The following is a 20590-nucleotide window of genomic DNA, read 5'->3' as shown; positions in this document are numbered from 1 at the left end:
GATGATTAACATATGTGGAAAGGTGTCAGGACAGTTGTGATGCCCTTTTCCGTGCAGCTCCTGGTACCACCCTCTCCCCTGTAGACCAATGGTGCTGAATGTATATTTGCATAGCATGACACAGTACTGTTTTTGACTTAATAGATTTTTTTTTAATCCACAACGATTGTGATGCATAAGGCAAGAGAACAAAAACCACTGAAATGGCTCTTGCGTTCCAGCCAAGGACCAGGTGGAATGGTTTAGCCTCTCTGGCTTAACTAGAGAAGGCATTGGCTGGGAGGAAAGTGATATGGACAACCAATTTTGTTTCTCTTCTAAGCTACACTGCCCACATCAACTAACATACACCAAAACAGGCAACTCAAAAATACAGGTAATGAAATGTGGTAAAGACTAATATCAGTGCCATACCAGCCTCGATCGTGATGGGTTTCTAAAAATTAAGCTTAATGAAAATCTTAATGAGCAAAGTTGTGGTCTAAAAGCAATGAGGCCACCACCCATTATATCTGCTTCAGCGGAAATACACTCCTTCAGCCCTTCTAAATAATTATGTAATGGCGTAAGTTCTAGGAGGAGCCCTGCCGACTCTCCGGACCTTCCGCCTTTGTCACCATTCGTCGTCTGCGACTTGGCCCCGCCCCCCTCGTCTCGACTCCGCCTACGTCTCCTGCGATGCGTCAGGCATCACTTCCGGTCCGGATACTGAAGAGTCGGCCGACGACGAATCCCAGGAGCTCTGCTCATTGCTTGATTATTGGATTGTTTGTTGGATATTTGGATTACTGTGTATGACTGCTTTCTTTCTTGACTACGGCTTTCGCTTTTTCCCCTTCTCGGTACTGTCGCTTTGGTTTATTGATTTACTGGTTTTGATCTCTCGCCCGGCTCTCGACTATTCTCCTTTGCTCGCCCCCTCGGATACTGTGACTTCTTGTCCTTGTGTACTGGCTGTTTGTTTGTCTCATTTTGGTGCGTAAGGAGTGATTGCTTTTTGGTTTTTGCGGATCGTGGTTATTGTGTGTTTTTGGTTAGGGAGTCAGGCGTAGTATTTGTCATTTGTTTACTTGTTTTCACTTAGGTATTAGCTTAGTTGGGACGTGTTCGTTTAGCTGTTTTTGTTTGTTGTTTTGGCATAGATCACTCCCGAAGTTCGTTGCACCTCGTGTTTGTGAACGTGTTTGTGAAAAATAAAAAAAACCATAAAAAAAGAACCTCTTGTGTCCCTTGTTCCCGTTCCCTTATTCCCTGGTTGTCTTGTCTTCCCCTTTCCCTATCCCTTACCTTTCTGGCGGTCCCTGACCCTAGACCGGGGATCGTAACAGAAATTGGGGGCTCGTCCTTTCTTTTCTTTGCTTCCTTCTGGTGTTTGTCTGGCGGATTTTTTTTGTGGGGGGGCGGTTGTGGTTGTATTAGTGGTAGTGACGTGAATATGGCGCAGTTTGATCTCATAGCTTTCGCCCTCCAGCCTACGCTTGAGCAATTTGATAAGTGCCGCAAGGACGACTTGCTAAAAATAGCGGAATTCTTTGAAGTCCGTGTCCCCGTTGAAGCGTCCAAACGGGTGATAAAGCAGGCTCTGCAGGGCGAGCTGATTACGCAGGGTATCCTACCTGAGTTGGGTGGTTCGCCGGGTGTTGCATCCACTCCCGTGCGGATGTTGGCTGCAGCGGAGGCCCGCGACGACACCCTAGGGCTGGGGATCTGCATGGATCCCGGTGAACCTCACTCGGCTCGGGATGAGCTGCTGCTCACTATTAAGTTACGGGAGCTGGAACTGGAGATCAAGCGGCAGGAGTACCAGGCACAGCTACTCCATGTCCGGGCTGTGGAGGTGGAAGCGGAGAAGGAGGTGGCGTTACTCCGGATGAGCTTGGCTGACCAAAAGCCTGTGCCCCTTCCGCGGAAGGTTTGCTCACCAGGTACGACCCCTCAGGCTGGCCTACCACCCCGAGACTCTGTTGATGCCCAAGACGCTCCTCGCCCTCGTCCGTGTTCTCCTGTGAGTTCGCCAGCTCCCCGCAGCGTTGAAATTCGACAACCTGGATTTGATGTTAGTCGCCATATTGGGCTTGTTCCTATTTTCCTTAGAGAATGAGGTAGACGCCTATTTCTCTATTTTTGAGCGTATTGCTATGACTTTGAACTGGCCCAAGCATCTTTGGTCGTTGCTTTTGCAATGCAAGTTAGGGGGAAAAGCACAGGAAGTGTGTTCGGCTCTAGCGTTAGATCAGAGTCTCGATTATGAGATCGTGAAGGCCACCATATTGAAGGCTTTTGAGCTAGTTCCTGAGGCATACCGGCAGAACTTTAGGGCTCTGAGTAAATCCGCCAGCCAAACCTACGTTGAGTTTGCCCGTGAGAAAACTGTGTTGTTCGATAAGTGCTGCATGTGGTGTGTCTGATTTCGACCAACTTAAGGAGTTGTTATTGTTAGAAGAATTTAAGAACTGTATCCCTGATCGTGTGGTGGTGTATTTGAATGAGCAAAAAGCCGTTTCGTTGTCTGAAGCTGCCACCCTTGCGGATGAGTTTATTCTGACCCATAAGACTGTGTTCACCCCAACCCCTATGCCTCGCAGACTTGGTCTCCGTCCTCTGACGCCTCCTTCGTCTTCAGCTGCCACTCCACCTTCTGTGGAGAAACGAGAATGTTACTATTGTCATGAGGTGGGTCATATCATCTCGGTCTGTCCCGCTCTGAAGCGGAAGAACGCTCGGGTTGCTACCCGAAAGGTACAACTCGCTGCTTGTGTCGACCAGGCTGTTTCGCCAGCTCTTACGGTTGACTCCACCTTTCAGCCCTTTATGTTCCCTGGCACGGTCTCACTCGGAGAAACCCATGTACAGCATCCTGTAACTATCCTACGGGATACGGGTGCTGCGCAGTCTTTCCTAGTTGAAGGCATTGTTCCTTTAGATGATTCGACATATTGAGGTACTGATGTATTAGTGCAAGGTATCGCCCTCTGTGTGACCACGGTTCCCCTGCACACTGTGTACCTGAGAACCCCTGACTTCTCAGGATATGTGCGTGTCGCGGTTCAGAAACAGTTACCTGTGTCCGGTGTCACGCTTGTATTAGGGAACGACATTGCAGGTGGGAGGCTTGTGCCTCTTCCTGAGGTCAACCCAGACCCCGCCGTATGTGAAAATGATGTTGCGGTAGAGCTTCCGACGGTGTTCCCTGCCTGTGTACTTACTCGAGCTCAGCGGCGCCGGCTTGCAGACATCGATTTAGCAGACACGTTCATGTCTGACCCCGCTTTGCCAACTCCCTCGTCAGATATTGATCCTTGTGTTCCGACTCCTGTGAAACTTGCTGTCTCCTCTGAGGTTCCCTCCACTGCTGAAGCTTTGGTCGCGGCTCAAGCGGACGATCCCTCCTTGGAGGCTTGTCGTGCTTCTGCGGTAGATAAAGGCGAGTTAAAGGACCACCTCACCGCATATTTTCATCGCAACGGAGTGCTGATGCGGAAGTGGACCCCTCCGGACTCACCTTTCGAGTGGGCTACGTTATTCCAGGTGGTAGTCCCACAGTTGTACCGTGACTATGTGTTGTCCCTCGCTCACGATCACCCGTGTTCGGGTCACCTTGGGATCAGGAAAACGCTAACCCGTCTCCTGACTCATTTCTTTTGGCCCGGTGTCAATTCTGATGTAAAGCGTCACTGTAAATCTTGTCATGTTTGCCAGGTAGTGGGTAAGCCTAACCAGACCATCGCCCCGGCTCCACTACGTCCGATACCAGCGATCGGTGAGCCCTTTGAGCACGTGCTTATCGATTGCGTGGGCCCATTACAAAAAACTCGTTCGGGGAACATGTACTTGTTCACCCTCATGTGTGCCGCTACTCGGTTTCCGGAAGCCATCCCTGTCCGTAGCCTCCGGACCCCTGTTATAGTAAAACATTTGATTAAGTTTTTCACTACTTTCGGGCTACCTAAACACGTGCAGTCAGACCAGGGTACCAACTTCACGTCGAAGTTATTTGCTAGTGTCGTTCAAGAATTGGGGGTGCATCATATAGTTTCCAGCGCCTATCACCCTGAGAGCCAAGGGGCGTTGGAGCGATTTCACCAATCGTTTAAAAATATGCTGCGCACTTACTGCCTGGACGCAGGTAGGGAGTGGGATGAGGGAGTGCCCCTTCTCCTTTTCGCCATACGTGATGCAGTACAGGAATCCACCGGATTCAGTCCTGCAGAGCTGGTGTTTGGTCACGCTGCTCGAGGTCCCCTGAAAATCTTACAGGAGAAGTGGTTATCCCCAGGTGCGTCACCCCCATCGGAAAACGTGTCCAAATTCATTACCTCCCTTCGTGACAGAATGTCTACTGTTAGGGAACTAGCCCATCGGTCTCTTGGAGCCGCGCAGGAAAAGATGAAAGCCAGGTTCGATAAGTCCGCAAGGACACGGTGCTTTCAACCAGGGGATCGTGTTTTAGTCCTTCTGCCGCTGCCCGGATCCTCCCTGCGCGCCCGTTTTTCGGGTCCATATGTGATACGGGAAAAACTTAGCCCCACTAATTATGTGTTGGAGACTCCTAACCGCAGGAGGAAAACTCGTGTATGCCATATAAACATGTTAAAACCTTACCTTGATCGCTCGGTCTCTGCCCCCTTGCCCGTCTCTGCTCCGGTTTCCACTCCTGTAGGCGTCGTGGCCCTTAGCCAGTACTCCCCGGAGAGTGACGATTTACACCTCGGTAGGAACTGTCTTCCCTGTGCTTGCCTCCCTAATTCAGAGGCTCTGAAAAACCTCCCGTCCCGTCTCAGCCATTTGCCTCGGTCCGCCCAAACTGACGTTGCGTCTTTAGTAGAACGTTTCCAGTCCCTGTTCGCTGATGTCCCCTCGCGTACCCCTGTTATCGAACATGACATTGATGTTGGTGATCACGCTCCCATTAAGCAGCATCCCTATCGGGTCAACCCTCAGAAAAGGGCGCTGTTGTCTCAAGAGACCACTTACCTGGTTGAGACCGGTCTCGCTATCCCTAGTAATAGTCCCTGGTGTTCCCCGTGCCTGCTTGTTCCCAAGCCTGATGGCACCTTCCGTTTCTGCACGGATTACCGGAGAGTTAATGCCGTGACTCGACCAGATGCATACCCTCTTCCTCGTATGGAGGACTGTGTTGATCGCATTGGGTCTGCAAAATATGTAACTAAGTTGGACTTGCTAAAAGGCTATTGGCAGGTTCCTCTAACGCCCCGTGCTTCAGAGATCTCTGCATTTGTTACCCCTGACACCTTCCTCCAGTACACCATGATGGCTTTCGGTCTACGTAATGCCCCGGCTACATTTCAGCGGTTGATGAATAAAGTGCTTGGTGACATCCCTCACTGCGAGGCTTATCTAGATGATGTTGTTATTTATTCGGACTCGTGGGAGCCGCATGTGAGATCACTTGAGCAAGTGTTTGTTCGGCTACAGAATGCTTCGCTAGTGCTAAACTTAGAAAAATGTGAATTTGGTAAGGGTACAGTTAGTTACCTTGGCAAACAGGTCGGCCATGGCAAGGTCAAGCCCCTGGACGTGAAAGTCCAGGCCATCGGCTCATTTCCCGTCCCACAGACACCGCGGGAATTGAAGCGGTTTTTGGGGATGACTGGTTACTACCGCTGCTTCTGCCGGAACTTTTCTGATGTGGTCGCGCCTCTTACCCATTTGCTTCGCAAAGGCACGAAGTTCGTTTGGTCCCCTGCATGCCAGGCCGCATTCGATGCTGTGAAAACATTACTCAGCCATTCCCCGGTGTTGGCTGCGCCAGATTTTGCCAAACCCTTTAAGCTGGAGGTGGACGCTAGCGGCGTGGGTGCCGGTGCAGTCCTCCTGCAGGAAGATCGCCACGGTCTCGATCACCCCGTATGCTATTATTCTAAGAAGTTCGTAAAACACCAATTAGCTTACAGTGCCATCGAGAAAGAGGCCCTAGCCCTCTTGTTGGCTCTCCAGCATTTCGAAGTGTACCTCGGCGATAGTGTTCAACCCGTGGTCGTGTACACTGACCATAATCCTCTGGTGTTTTTAGAGCGTATGTGCAATGCAAACCAGCGTCTTATGCGCTGGGCTCTGATTGTTCAGTCCTTCAATCTGGCAATTAAGCACAAAAAAGGGGTTGCTAATCTCGTGGCTGACGCTCTCTCCCGTGCTTGACTTTTACCTTTGATTGTCGTATGTGGGTTGTCTTGATTTTTTTGTGATTTGTGATTGCGAACACCTGCCGGGTTCGCTCTTGTGTGGGGGGGTGTTACGTGCCGTAAGTTCTAGGAGGAGCCCTGCCGACTCTCCGGACCTTCCGCCTTTGTCACCATTCGTCGTCTGCGACTTGGCCCCGCCCCCCTCGTCTCGACTCCGCCTACGTCTCCTGCGATGCGTCAGGCATCACTTCCGGTCCGGATACTGAAGAGCCGGCCGACGACGAATCCCAGGAGCTCTGCTCATTGCTTGATTATTGGATTGTTTGTTGGATATTTGGATTACTGTGTATGACTGCTTTCTTTCTTGACTACGGCTTTCGCTTTTTCCCCTTCTCGGTACTGTCGCTTTGGTTTATTGATTTACTGGTTTTGATCTCTCGCCCGGCTCTCGACTATTCTCCTTTGCTCGCCCCCTCGGATACTGTGACTTCTTGTCCTTGTGTACTGGCTGTTTGTTTGTCTCATTTTGGTGCGTAAGGAGTGATTGCTTTTTGGTTTTTGCGGATCATGGTTATTGTGTGTTTTTGGTTAGGGAGTCAGGCGTAGTATTTGTCATTTGTTTACTTGTTTTCACTTAGGTATTAGCTTAGTTGGGACGTGTTCGTTTAGCTGTTTTTGTTTGTTGTTTTGGCATAGATCACTCCCAAAGTTCGTTGCACCTCGTGTTTGTGAACGTGTTTGTGAAAAATAAAAAAAACCATAAAAAAAGAACCTCTTGTGTCCCTTGTTCCCGTTCCCTTATTCCCTGGTTGTCTTGTCTTCCCCTTTCCCTATCCCTTACCTTTCTGGTGTGGGGGCGGCAGGCAGGAGAGCTGACAGAGTGCGCGACAGGAAAGATGTCTGCAAAACATTGAGCTGCTGCAAAAAGCATAGAACAGTCTCACACCTATAACCACGAATGTTCTGCTTGCCCCTTATATGGAATCTTGTTCCGAGAAGTATGTCTGCACCTGTGAACAACAAAGATTCTGAGAACCCAGTAGATATGAGAGACTGCGTAATGGAAATATACCAGCTTGACTTTTATTCTTTCGCTTGTGTGCTACAATGTAACAAGGAAGTAACCCAGAATAATGCAAGTATATAAGACTGCGTAAAGCTTTACCACGCAGAACACGCTGAGCTGACACACTGGGGTGTGTAGGCAGTCTGTTCCCGAACCGGTTCGCATTAAAGCAATTAATAGGTATTAGCTGATAGAAGCATTACTAAATAAAAGTATCATTTATAATCAAACTGAGAGTCTCCTTTGCGTGTTCCCTTCTCATCCGGACCCGGTGGAGCGGCGTACTCCAACAATTTGGGGGCTCGTCCGGGATGAGAAGGACACCAGTATTCGGCTAAACTGGACGAGATTTGACTGGACACGGAAGAATATATGGGCCCAAATATAAAGGTAAGCAGAGCCTGTTTATCGAAATCTGTATATTGAACATACTAAACAAAGTATTCTGAAGTGTCCATTCAGTCTGTCCGTCAGAATTTACGGAGACGTAAAGTGAAATATTGGAGACACGGTCATAGACAGTCTCAGAAATAAAAGTGTTGATATCCTTGGTGTGGCAACCCCCCTATTAGTCGACGGGCGGTAGGAACACTGGACGAGGTTCAGTGAGCTGGGTCAGAAGTCCCGGGGGTAGGATCCCCGAAAAGTTTAGGGTTTGAGGCCCTGACTTAAAGTTTAGGGTTTGAGGCCCTGGGTTAAAGTCCCAAAAGTACCCGGGGCAAGGATCCCCGAAAAGTTTAGGGTTTGAGGCCCTAATTTAAAGTCTCAAAAGTACCAACCGGGTTGGACTGTCGAACTTGATGAGCAAAGAGACTTGGTAAGTCCAGACAGATTGTGTTGTCGGACTACAGTATAGAACATAGTCGAGTGAAAAACGGTGTAAGACTTACAGGTACAATACGTAAGGAAGGAAAATACAGGATCACCAGAACGGACTACAGTATAGAACATAGTCGAGTGAAAAACGGTATAAGACTTACAGGTACAATACGTAAGGAGGGAAAATACCGGATTACCAGAAGGGTAAGAGAGAGTAAAATGGACGGTGAATTCGACAGAGAATTAGATGATGGAGGCTGGGGAAATAGCCCCAAACGTCCATGGAAAACTCTGTCAGATCAAATAAAAGTCATGGAGATGACAATATCGAAAGAGGTAGATAAGAAGGGAAGAGAGAAGGCGGTGACAGAGGCCAGAGAAAGAATGTTCGGACTAATTCAATGTGCAGGTTACAATTTGGAAGACAGGCGATCTTTAGGAGAATTGTTCTGGCGAAAAGAGAAAGAACACGGAAGTCAGGCAAAAGAGGCAGCGCGTCAGAAAAATGAAGCAGGGAGACTTAAGAAAGGTAAATGGGAAAAACAGGAGAAAAAACAGGAAGAAGACAGGAGAATATGGTGGAAATTGGCAGTGTTGTGGCAGGGAATAGATCATTTACACAGGGAACCGATCAAAAAGAAAGGGTCGTCAGAAAACGAAACTAAAACGTGTCTGGACGCACCTCCCGCTTACTCTTCTGGGGGAACGGTGCCCACCGCCCCGGTGGCGCCGGTCACACATATGTGTCCCCAATTTACCATAACGTCGGGAACTGTCTTGATAGAGTCAGACAGACGGGGACAGGGGCAAATGCATGATGTCTCCCGGAATGGAGAATCAGTAGTAAAGGGAAGAGATAATGAGCGAAGGTCAGGAAACGGACTCTGAGGGAGAGGAGGAGTGTCCAGCATCCACGCCGTTCGGGGCGCGAGTGAAGAGGGCTCAGTTAAAGAAACGGGGGGCCCGGATGTCAGGGAGAGAGAGACTATACCCGCTATTAAACAGACAAGAAAGTTCCAGAGTGGAAGTAGCGGGGGCATTGACGGGGGTCTGGGAAACAGACCCCTCAGCAGACAGCCGCGAAGGGCTAGAGAGTGCCAGAGTCGACATAACAGGTACGCTGTCAGGGATATTGCAGGAAGACCCTCCTTTCAGAGACGGTGACCTAGTGAGAGCATGTGAGGCAGAACTCCAGAGACTGCAGGATCAGATCGAACAAAAAGAACGGGCCAGTGGAGGTAGGAGAGACATGCGTCAGGAAGGAGGGAGGAAACACCATATGACAACTAGATCTAGGACTCTGGAGGCCATGCAGCTCCCTCTCCTGCGGGAAGCAGGTCAGGTACACGATAGATACAAGCCATTCTCCATAGGGGATGTCCAGGCGCTTACGGATAAATTACCTCCACCCGCAGAGGGGGGAAGACAATGGTTAGAGAAATTGGATCAGCTGACAACAGGACAGAATTTGGCCCTAGGAGATTTTCGTGCTGTGGCTGCCAGGTCTATGGGCAAACACACTCTGTTAGAAATAGAGGCTAGAGCAGGAGTTCTTAGGCGAGAGGATAACATAGAACTAACCAGGGTGATAATGAAATTGGGTGACGTCCTGCGCGAAATGTTCCCCGCTCCAAGTGGAGCGGTGGTCCCAAAATTCTTCTGGGACTCCAAATTGCACCCGAGAGAGTATTTGGATGACTGTAAGGAGGACTGGACCCGGCGGACGGGGTGCCATCCGGGACAAAAGGGATATCAGCGAGAGTGGTTCAGGCGTGCAGTTCTGGAGGGAGTTCCCGAGGGAGTGCGGAATGCAATGTTAGATAGTCCCGACCTCCCAGGGGCCGAGTCCCAGGTGTGGGACAGACACCTGGTCCACCACTTACAGAGAGCAAAGGAGGAAGTACATAAGGAGGAGAGTGAAGTGAAACAGTTACAGTCGCAGTTATTAAAACTGCAGGTGGGTGAGGCTAGGAAAAAGGCGACGGAGGAGAAAAAGAAGGGACAGAGTAAACAAATGGTGGCGGGGGTACAACCAGAGGGACCCCCATTACAACCTCCCGGCCCGTGGTATGGGCCCCCCACCTACCAACAAGGCGGGTGGGGCCAACAATGGGGTCGAGGCCGAGGGGCTTGGGGCCGGGGATACAGGGGCCGGGGCGGGAGAAGGGGTGCGTTGCAAGGTGGACAGCGGCCCGGAGCCTGTTACAGGTGTGGGGGAACAGGACACTGGTTCCGTGATTGTCTGGTTCCGGCGGGGACTGCAGGTCAGAACGGAAGTGTCTTTCCCGGAGGTCAGGGGCCGGCCGTGGCTCCACAGGTGATAGCACCACACGCACAGGCAGCCCCTACAGCACAGGGCGTGATCACTGCGGGGCAATTCCCTTTCCTGGCCAGTGATGACTGGGATGGGCCTAATCAGGCCTGACGGTGCCCACGGGTGGCCCAGGGAGCGGGGGAGGCAGACCCCATGCTCCCTCTCTTGGTCATGGATAAAGAACTGCCGTTCCTAGTGGACACAGGAGCCACGTATTCCACCCTGATCGTGGCCCCAGGACAACAGTTCCTGTCTACATCTACGGTGACCGTTGTGGGCTTCTCGGGGGAGAAACAGAACCTGCCAGTGACTAAGCCAGTCAAAGTGGTTGTGGGGAAACAGACATTACTCCATCCTTTTCTCGTGTCTCCCTCTGTACCTGTGAATTTGTTGGGGAGAGACATGTTGGTGAAGTTGGGAGCATCAATCCTGTGCAGTGCTGATGGACTGGTTGTCACCTTGCCTGGGGGCACACACATCCGCTGCAGTTCATGGACATGGGGCAAGGGACAGTGTCTGATGCGGCCCGTCCAGGACCAGGCACTAGCTGACATTTACTGGGCCCTGATAGAACCCAGCCTGGCGGGCATAGTGGCAGCTTACTCCGCGTGGCGGCCCTGGATCTCGCTCCTAGAGCCCTATGTGCCCCCTCCCGACCCCCTCCATGTGACCCTTTTCTATGACAGGGAGGACACGGAGTGGTATGGAGACCTCTTCGCAGAGCAGCTGGAAGGCCATCAGTGGCAGGTTGTCTCTGAAAATATATATGTGGGTCCTGAAGGGGTCGCCTCAGCCACCAGGTTAACTGCAGAACAGCTTTCCTGGTACCGAATGGACCAGGAAGCCGTCCCTCATGTCTCCCTGGCCCTTCACCCTAAACATCAGGCTAAAGACTTAGGACCGATGGTGAAAAGAGCCAGGGGCGCTGGGGACTGGGTTCCAACCCAGGTCCCACACGTTTCCTTCTCACCCTCCTGCAGCACGTACTGCATTCAGGTCACTGCACAAGACACTGCTCTCCTCCAACACGAACAAATAACTAGGGATCACGGGCGTGAAAAGATGGACCATCCAGAGGCAGCGGCCCTGCTAGCTGCACTGCCCGAGTCCCTATGGTCCACTAGTCCCACGGACGTTGGCCTCATTGCCTGTACCCCGGTGCAGTTTCAGCTGCGCCCTGGGGAAGGCCCCCTGTGGATTAGACAATACCCTCACAAACCAGCGGCAGAGGAGGGGATAGCCGAGACAATAGAAGGCCTGCTGAGAGGAGGGGTGTTGGAGGCATCCACGTCGCTGTGGAACACGCCCATCCTCCCGGTACAGAAAGCAGGCACAGGGAAGTATCGTATGGCACATGACCTGCGCGCCGTGAACGACCTCTTGCTCACTCCCACAGTTCCGGTCCCAAATCCTTATGTGGCCCTTACTAACCTGACCCCGCAGCAGACATGGTTTACATGCATTGATCTGGCTAACGCTTTTTTCTGTCTGCCGCTCGCTGAAGAGTGCAGAGACATTTTCTCCTTTACGTACAGGGGTAGGCAACTGCGCTACACTCGTCTGCCGCAGGGGTTTGCTCTCTCTCCGGGTGTCTTCAATCAGGTGTTGAGACGAGCGCTGGAGGGCTGCCCCCTCCCGGAAGGCGTCACCCTGGTACAGTACGTAGATGACCTCCTCATCGCGGCACCGTCCGCGGAAGCGGCTCTGCAGGGGACGAGAGCTGTGTTGCTCCAGTTGTCAGACAGAGGATTTAAGGTCAGTAAGGACAAGTTGCAGGTCGCACGGACAATTGTCTCATTCCTAGGTCGAGTGTTGTCCAGCACAGGGACAGGTCTCTCTCCAGCCCATCGGTCCAGTATCCTACAGCACCCACAGCCCACCACAGTGAAGGACATGCTGTCCTTCCTAGGACTTACAGGGTACAGCCGCACATATATACCTGACTACACGGGGCTCACACAGCCCCTCCGACGCCTGGTCCGGGAACACGGCCTTCGCCGTCTTGGGGCTCTCCTCAACTGGGACCAGGCTGCGGAAGAAGCTTTCATTACCCTGAAACAACGCCTCGCCCAGGCAACGGACCTAGCCTTGCCAGATTACTCCCTCCCATTCTACCTTGATGTTTCTGAAACAGGAGAGCTTGCGAATGCCATCCTGTTTCAGAAAAAAGGGGGAGAGAGGAGAGTACTGATGTACCTGAGCATAAAACTCGACACCACAGAAAAGAGACACCCCGCATGCACAAGACACGCAGCAGGAATTGCGAAAATCATTCAAAAAACAGCACACATAGTGATGGGACATGCACTTCATGTCCTAACCTCACACAGTGTGGTGGCTTACGTGAATTCACAGACCTTCACCATGACATCGCTCAGACAACAGAGGCTCAGTAGACTACTGGAAGCACCAAATTTACACTTCTCCCATGAAGGAATTAACATGGCAGACCGAATGGGAGGGGGAGAACCTCATGAGTGTGAACGAAGGGTACAGAAGGAGGAAAAAGTCAGAGGAGATTTGGAAGCAGAAAAGATAGAGGGAACAGAGGAATGGTTCACAGACGGTTGTTGTTTCAGAACAGAGACAGGAAGTTTGCAAGCAGGATATGCGGTAGTAGCAAGACAAGATCAGACATATGTCACCTTAAAAGCCGAAAAGCTAACAGGGGTGCAGTCTGCTCAGAGAGCAGAGGTGGTGGCAGTAATTGAAGCTTTGAAACTAGCAGAGGGAAAGGAAGTTACCATTTACTCAGACTCAGCCTACGCAGTAGGAGCGGTGCACGTAGAACTGAGCCAGTGGCTGAGAGCAGGGTTTTTGACAGCAGGAAACAAACCGATCAAGCATGAAACGGAAATGAGAGAACTTGCAGAAGCACTGCTGCTGCCTGCTCGAGTGGCAGTGGTGAAGTGCAAGGGTCACGAGGGTACGGGGACAGCGATCGCCCGAGGTAATCAAGTAGCAGATGCGGAAGCAAAGCGAGTTACAGGATATACAGTGGCCAAACAACTGGTTACGGTGGAAGAAGAGGTTCAGCCGGGACTCCGACTGAACTTGGAGATAGTGAAAGGTGAACAAAAGAAAGCTTCCCCAGAGGAACTGACAATGTGGAAGGAAAGAGGGGGACAGCAGACAGACGGTGTGTGGCAGAACAAAGAGGGAAAGCTAGCGCTCCCAAGCAACCTCCGCCAGGCAGTGTTGGAGGAGGCCCACGGGATGGGGCATGCTGGAGTGAGACAGATGTTGAGTAATTTGGCAGGCTGGTGGCACCCATTCATGAAAGACATGGTAAGAGAGTATGTGAAAAATTGTGCCATTTGCGTGATGTACAACCCGCATCCCACAGTCAAACCGGGACAGGGACAATTTCCCAGGTGTGTCAAATCGGGGGAAGAGATAGTCATAGACTACACAGACATGGTGATGTCAGTAAGAGGGTTGAAGTACGTGCTAATGTGCGTGGACGCGTTCTCTGGGTGGCCAGAGGCATGGCCCACCAGAAAGGAGGATGGAGCCTCCGTGGTGAAATTTCTGATCAATCAGTACATACCACGGCACGGATTCCCCAATAGAATCCGGTCAGATAACGGGTCGCACTTTAAAAATGAGGACCTGAGGCGGGTAGAGAAGGCACTGGGGTTAAAACACGCGTTCGGAACGGTATATCACCCACAGTCCCAGGGGAAGGTGGAGCGAATGAACCAAACTATCAAACAGAAATTGGCTAAAATCTGTGCACAGACCAAAATGAATTGGGTCGACGCTTTGCCACTGGCATTGATGTCTGCAAGGTGTTCTGTGAATCGGGGGACTGGTTTCACACCATATGAGCTGCAGACAGGCAGACAGTTTCCGGGCCCGCAGAGAGAGCTGGCCTGGAACCCTGATGAGAAAAGGGGGCAGGGATACAGACCATACTATGATGGGTTGCAAGTTATCGTTTCAGATTTCTCCCGACAAGTCCAGGCAGCTGCACCAGAGACAGCCGCGGCCAAGCCACACACTGGCGAGTGGGTTCTACTGAAAGTCATCAAGCGGAAGTGGTCAGAGCCCAGGTGGACCGGCCCCTTCCAGGTCATCGAGAGGACGTCCCACGCCGTGCGGCTGAAAGGCAAAGGAGACACGTGGTTCCATTGGAGCCAGTGCGCCGCGGCTCAGGAGCCAGGACGAACCGTGGGGGAGATCCAGGAGAACCTCACGAAAGGAGAAGAACCGCCTGATTCGGACGAACCAGGACCAACTCAGGTCACCACAGGGGCAGAATAATCCCCGACCTGAAAGACCAGCAGGGCAGTCTACCCCTGGCTGGTTGAAGCACCAGCAGTCCTCACCTCAGATCAGGATGAAGCACCAGCAGATGAAAAGGGGGACTCTGGGGGGAATGTTATATAGCATATTTAGAACACTTGCAGTTATATGTGTATGGCTTTGCATGGTCCAAACATGGGGCTCCCGTAAATCATGTGAGGAAATGTGGGGGATTCTGACGTTGCGGTATGTCAAAGGCACCAGTGCCACATTTCTGTTCGATCTCTGTGACGTGATCGACTGCGGAGGCCACAACGCCTCGTATCAAGGGTACAACGTCTGGCTCTGCGTTGAGGCTGAATTCAACGAAGCCTGTAACGGGCGCCGATACCCCGGAACACCGATGTGTGGTTGGCACCTGGTGGCTAAGTATACCGGGGCGTGGCAGCCGCACGGCCCAGTTTGGGGGGAGAATGAGTGGGGGAGGCCCTGGAAGGAGTGGTGGCGCAACGTCACCTTCTCCCGAGAAGGCCACACAGGGGCATCAGGTTGGAATCCACTGGCCCTGTCTTTGGGGCGGTACCTCTCAGGCCCTGATAGGAGGCCTTCCCTCTACTTAAGACTGGGAGCGGAGGTTTCCGGGAAAGATCCATGGGGAGTGATCAGGATTGATTTTGTGGATCCTCCCAGAACGGCCGACAGACTTTCTGGGTCTCCCGTAAAGGGCCCAGGTCGAACCACAAACGACACCCGAGTAGTGCAGGTAGACTACACCACGTTAAATCCCCTAGACATTTTAGAACTAGCCACAGGATATAAGGACAGTAATCTCTGGTTGAATTGGATGGCCGAGACAGCCCGCGAACAGAATATGGAAGGGTGTGTAGCCTGCGCTTCAGCTCGTCCCCAACTTCTCACAGAGCCAGCCCCAATATTCCCTTTAGACAAGTGGGGGTACGGCTGCATGCTCGGTCTCACCCGGGAGGCCAGTCCTCCTAACTGTACCACTCTGGCGTCTATTTACCCTCCCATAGAAAATAGGACAAGACCAGGACCATTCACCCCTCACAAAGGGAAAGGCAACTACACCTGTTACAACTTCACTGGCGGTATTGAGGTGGGGGTCATACCGGTGGACTGGTGTGGTTCCGTCTTCAGAAATGGGACGGCTGGTCACGTAATCGGCCACTGGGCCAGAGCAGGGCTCTATTATTACTGCGGCCAGCTAAGCCTTCGAACAAGGCTCCCACGGGAGGCAAGGGGTCTTTGTGCCCTGGTGCGCCTGGGGGCGCCGCTGATGTTAATAGGAGAACGGGTGGTCCGACCCAGGGCCAGTACCACCTCACCAAGCGCTCTGACCAGGCGGCGTAGGAGACACGTCCTGCGGAAGCGAGACCTTCCGTCTTTCGATCCCACAGTGAATTCCCCCACCTACATAGATGCCATAGGAGTGCCCAGGGGTGTTCCCGATGAATTCAAATTGGCAAACCAGGTAGCAGGGGGGTTTGAGAATATTCCCATACTGTCAGCCCTTTTTCCGATCACCCCCAATAAAAACGTGGACCGAATCAATTACGTCCACTATAATGTGTTACGTTTATCTAACCTCACCAGAGACGCGATAGAGGGCCTTGCTGAACAGCTGGGGCCTACCTCCTTGATGGCCGTTCAAAACCGATTGGCACTAGACATGTTACTGGCCGAGAAAGGAGGTGTGTGCGCTATGTTTGGAGATGTTTGTTGTACCTACATTCCCAACAATACTGCCCCTGACGGGTCCGTCACCAAGGCTTTAGAGGGGTTGCGAACACTCTCAAAAACCATGCACGAGCAGTCTGGGATTCACAATGTCTGGGATGATTGGCTGACCTCCATGTTTGGACAGTGGAAAGATGTAGTGGCTTCGCTTCTCATATCTATAGCTACATTTGCTGCAATACTAGTCACTTGCGGGTGCTGCTGCATCCCCTGCCTACGTGCTCTGTCAGTCCGCCTGATCTCCTCCGCCATAGAGAAGCGTGAACCCCCAGGATTTCACATGATGCCCCTCCTCGGCTTCGGGCCCGACGAGGACCAGGATGAGACGGTGTTCCAAAAGTGATCTCCTAGCGGAGATCAAAAGGGGGATACCCAAAAATCCCGTGGTCCTAGGGTGATCTCTGGTCAGAGATCAAAAGGGGGAATTGTGGGGGCGGCAGGCAGGAGAGCTGACAGAGTGCGCGACAGGAAAGATGTCTGCAAAACATTGAGCTGCTGCAAAAAGCATAGAACAGTCTCACACCTATAACCACGAATGTTCTGCTTGCCCCTTATATGGAATCTTGTTCCGAGAAGTATGTCTGCACCTGTGAACAACAAAGATTCTGAGAACCCAGTAGATATGAGAGACTGCGTAATGGAAATATACCAGCTTGACTTTTATTCTTTCGCTTGTGTGCTACAATGTAACAAGGAAGTAACCCAGAATAATGCAAGTATATAAGACTGCGTAAAGCTTTACCACGCAGAACACGCTGAGCTGACACACTGGGGTGTGTAGGCAGTCTGTTCCCGAACCGGTTCGCATTAAAGCAATTAATAGGTATTAGCTGATAGAAGCATTACTAAATAAAAGTATCATTTATAATCAAACTGAGAGTCTCCTTTGCGTGTTCCCTTCTCATCCGGACCCGGTGGAGCGGCGTACTCCAACACTGGCGGTCCCTGACCCTAGACCGGGGATCGTAACACAGTCTAACAGAGTCTAGCTTCATAATCTGTATTTGGTGATTGGTGCCATACATTTCACACACTTTTATACCACAGAGGGGTCACAGCACAGCTCTTTGATTATTAAGAGTGGAACTGAAATAAAACTTGCATAAAAAGAGAAAAGGCTATATTGGTCTAAGTCTTTCTTATTATGGTGGGTTAGTAAAACACAGCAGCTGAATGCCAAATGAGTTCAAATGAGTGCACATTAAAATGGGGCGGATATGGGCCACCCATTTTGTACTTGTGTGCCACCCATATGGGCTTGCAATTTGGGAAGAGGTGGAGACACATTGTCCTAACACTCTAGGTTGTAAATTGAACACTATAAGAGTTAATAAATATTAACACTGTAAAAACAACACTCACTGCACACTGAAAAGTGTTAAAGGTAACACTGAATGGTGTGGTCACATGTGTGGAAAGTGCTGGAGTTCTCTCTAAGGGATAAACTTCTGCGGTCATTTCTGGGGAGCCAACAGTCCTCAGAGAAGGTGTTTAATATACCAAATCCATGGGTTAATTTTACCCTTAGAACTTGGTTTAACGTTATAGCACTCTACCAGTTAGATAAAGAGATTAGATTTTTAAGATGGTGCATCATCCACAGTTTCTACCAGTAACATTGGATTTTAGATATAGAGACTGGACTTCATAAGGAATAAGTGCTGTTTGTACAGCTTTAAACAGAGGAGAAATTGAAGGTTTCCAGGACCTGGTGGGTAATTATCATTTGGGTAAATCAGATTTCTATAGGTTTCTGCTATTTCACCATTATTTTCTGCAAGACATTTAGCTGGGTAGTTCTAGGAAATGCACACCTCTTATCCAGATATATTTTGAATCAAAGTATTTTATTATTGAAAAGACATTCAACAAAATATATTAAAGAGAGATGGGACAAGGAATTGGGGACACACATTTCTGAAGAAGTATGGGAGAAAGGGTAGGAAAGCCAAATTATCTCCAACAATTCAAAGGTTTGGAGAGAATTTTGCTGTAAGAGTTGTGTGTGTTTCATTATAACACCCAAATAAACAGGGGAGAATGGTTAAAACTCTTTGTCCTTGCTGGAGGCAAGGTGGGTCAGTAATGGTAGATCATGCACATATTTTTTTGGACTTGTCCAGTTATTCAACCAAACTGGAATGAAAATTGTTATTTGTGTTGTAAGATAACGGGTATTAAGATTGATAGTAGTTTTGTATTTTTGTACCTCTGTGAGCTACCGAAAAAACTGTAAAACCAAGATAAATACTAAATAAAGTTTTAATCACAATTAGACGGCTTACTGAAAAAGCACCCACAGTGTCTGGATGGATCAGTATTGTTAAGGATGTCCTCATATTGTTAATGGATCAGTATATGGAAAGTATAACCTTTACGTTAAGAATGAAAAGGACCGAAACTTTGGTGGAAATGAACCAATTATCTGACCCAGGAAAACATGGACTTGTTTCTGAGAATCATGATGTTTTATGATGTGTTTTTTTCCAAGTGCAGCTATGACACATGATTCATGTTCAAGATTAAATAAAGAACAAAGTTTTAAAAACCCTACATCTATCCATTCTCTGCTGCTTATCCGGGGCCGGCTCCTGCTCCATGCCTGTCTCTATAATGAGGCTCCGGTCTCCCCAATCCAGGAAGGGTAAGATGGTAAAAAATTATCATGCCCCCAAACTTTAGTCTAAAATGGCTTGAATTGGGGATTTCTATGCATCCCTTAACCACCCCTTAACTACCCCTTAAGTCGATGGGCCAGGTTTAAGGTTGGCTCTGGGGCCAGGGTTCAGGCAAAGGCTCCATGGGCTCAGGGCACTTCCAGCCCTGGTACCAAGATCAATGGAGCACCAGGGTTCCAGTGAAAGTCTCCCTGGGTTGGGAGCCTCTTTCCCCAGCTAGGAGATGAAGGACGTCCATCCAGCCCGGGGACTACAGGACCTACAGTTATCATAAAGCACTGGGGCTCTGGCGAACCTCTCCTCACGTTGGGAGACTCACCTCCTAAGGGTTTGAGGATCTCCTGCTACTTCCATCCAGCCACAGAGTTCTGGAGGAAAATCCAAGGACCATCTATAGTTTAACCCTATAACCCTAACCTTAGCCCCAAGCCCTTGTCATATCTCTGCAGACCGCTGAAATATCAGCCTAGCTGCACTTCTGCCTAAGCAACACCTTGACAGCTGTGTGTTTGCAATGTGATGTTTGCCTCATTTGTTTGCCACTTTTGGCAATAGTATCTGCTACATACTAGAAATGTAAATGCAAATATGTGCAAGTGAGTGTGTCTGCTTTGAAGGCACAGAGATCACGCCTGCTTAGGTAAAGGGTGGGGAAACTGGTAAATCCTGTTAACATTAAAGTTAACATTCTAAAAGTCAGCTTAAATTCCAACACAGCTCTTGAAAATGGAGGTTATAATAATTCAAAATTCAGTAGCATTATATTGTGACTTTTAATAAATCCTAAAAGTCTGTGTGACTGTGGGGAGGTGTGGGGTCTCAGTCTGTGGGCTTGTTTCCTGTCCCCCCCACTCTGTATGTGAAGTTTGCATGTTCCCCCAACATGAGTTTTCTACTCGTACTTCAGAGACTGAAAACATGTGGTCAGCCGATTGGGATCTCTAAGCTGTCCTTAGTGTGTGATTGGGTGTGTGAGTGTGTGCTCTGCTATAAACTAGTATCCTATCCATCGTGTCCCCTGTCCTTAGTGTGTGATTGTGTGTGTCTGTGCTCTGCTATAAACTAGTATCCTATCCATCGTGCCCCCTGTCCTTAGTGTGTGATTGTGTGTGTGAGTGTGTGCTCTGCTATAAACTAGTATCCTATCCATCGTGTCCCCTGTCCTTAGTGTGTGATTGTGTGTGTGAGTGTGTGCTCTGCTATAAACTAGTATCCTATCCATCGTGTCCCCTGTCCTTAGTGTGTGATTGTGTGTGTGAGTGTGTGCTCTGCTATAAACTAGTATCCTATCCATCGTGCCCCCTGTCCTTAGTGTGTGATTGTGTGTGTGAGTGTGTGCTCTGCTATAAACTAGTATCCTATCCATTGTGTCCCCTGTCCTTAGTGTGTGATTGTGTGTGTGAGTGTGTGTGTGAGTGTGTGCTCTGCTATAAACTAGTATCCTATCCATCGTGTCCCCCGCCCTGTGCCACCTGGGACAGGCTCCAGGCTCCCCCCCCCCCGTACAGGATAAGCAGTAATGGAGGACGGATCCACACTGTTCCAAAGAAAGGGCTCCAGCTCC

At 50.2% G+C, this 20590-nt stretch overlaps 1 protein-coding gene and 1 long non-coding RNA gene across 5 annotated transcripts in view; both read right to left on the bottom strand.

The window, feature by feature from the left end:
• Positions 1-20590, bottom strand: part of LOC111841371 (tripartite motif-containing protein 16-like) — a 129777-nt gene that overhangs the window by 71099 nt on the left and 38088 nt on the right. The gene's annotated exons all lie outside the window — the stretch shown is intronic.
• LOC140588719 (uncharacterized) lies at positions 1738-6980 on the bottom strand. Of its 3 annotated transcripts, none has more exons than XR_011989891.1 (6): positions 5497-6980; positions 4114-5152; positions 3207-3409; positions 2547-2638; positions 1923-2081; positions 1738-1829 (listed from the first exon to the last, which is right to left on the bottom strand). It is a non-coding gene; the product is annotated as an uncharacterized lncRNA (long non-coding RNA). The 3 variants fall into 3 exon arrangements; XR_011989892.1 differs by lacking the exon at positions 5497-6980 and having other exon boundaries at positions 4114-4250; positions 4603-5197; XR_011989890.1 differs by lacking the exon at positions 5497-6980 and having other exon boundaries at positions 4114-5197.

Source organism: Paramormyrops kingsleyae, chromosome 4 (assembly GCF_048594095.1).
Source record: "Paramormyrops kingsleyae isolate MSU_618 chromosome 4, PKINGS_0.4, whole genome shotgun sequence".
Classification (NCBI taxonomy): domain Eukaryota; kingdom Metazoa; phylum Chordata; class Actinopteri; order Osteoglossiformes; family Mormyridae; genus Paramormyrops; species Paramormyrops kingsleyae.
This window is presented reverse-complemented; position numbering and strand designations above follow the sequence as displayed.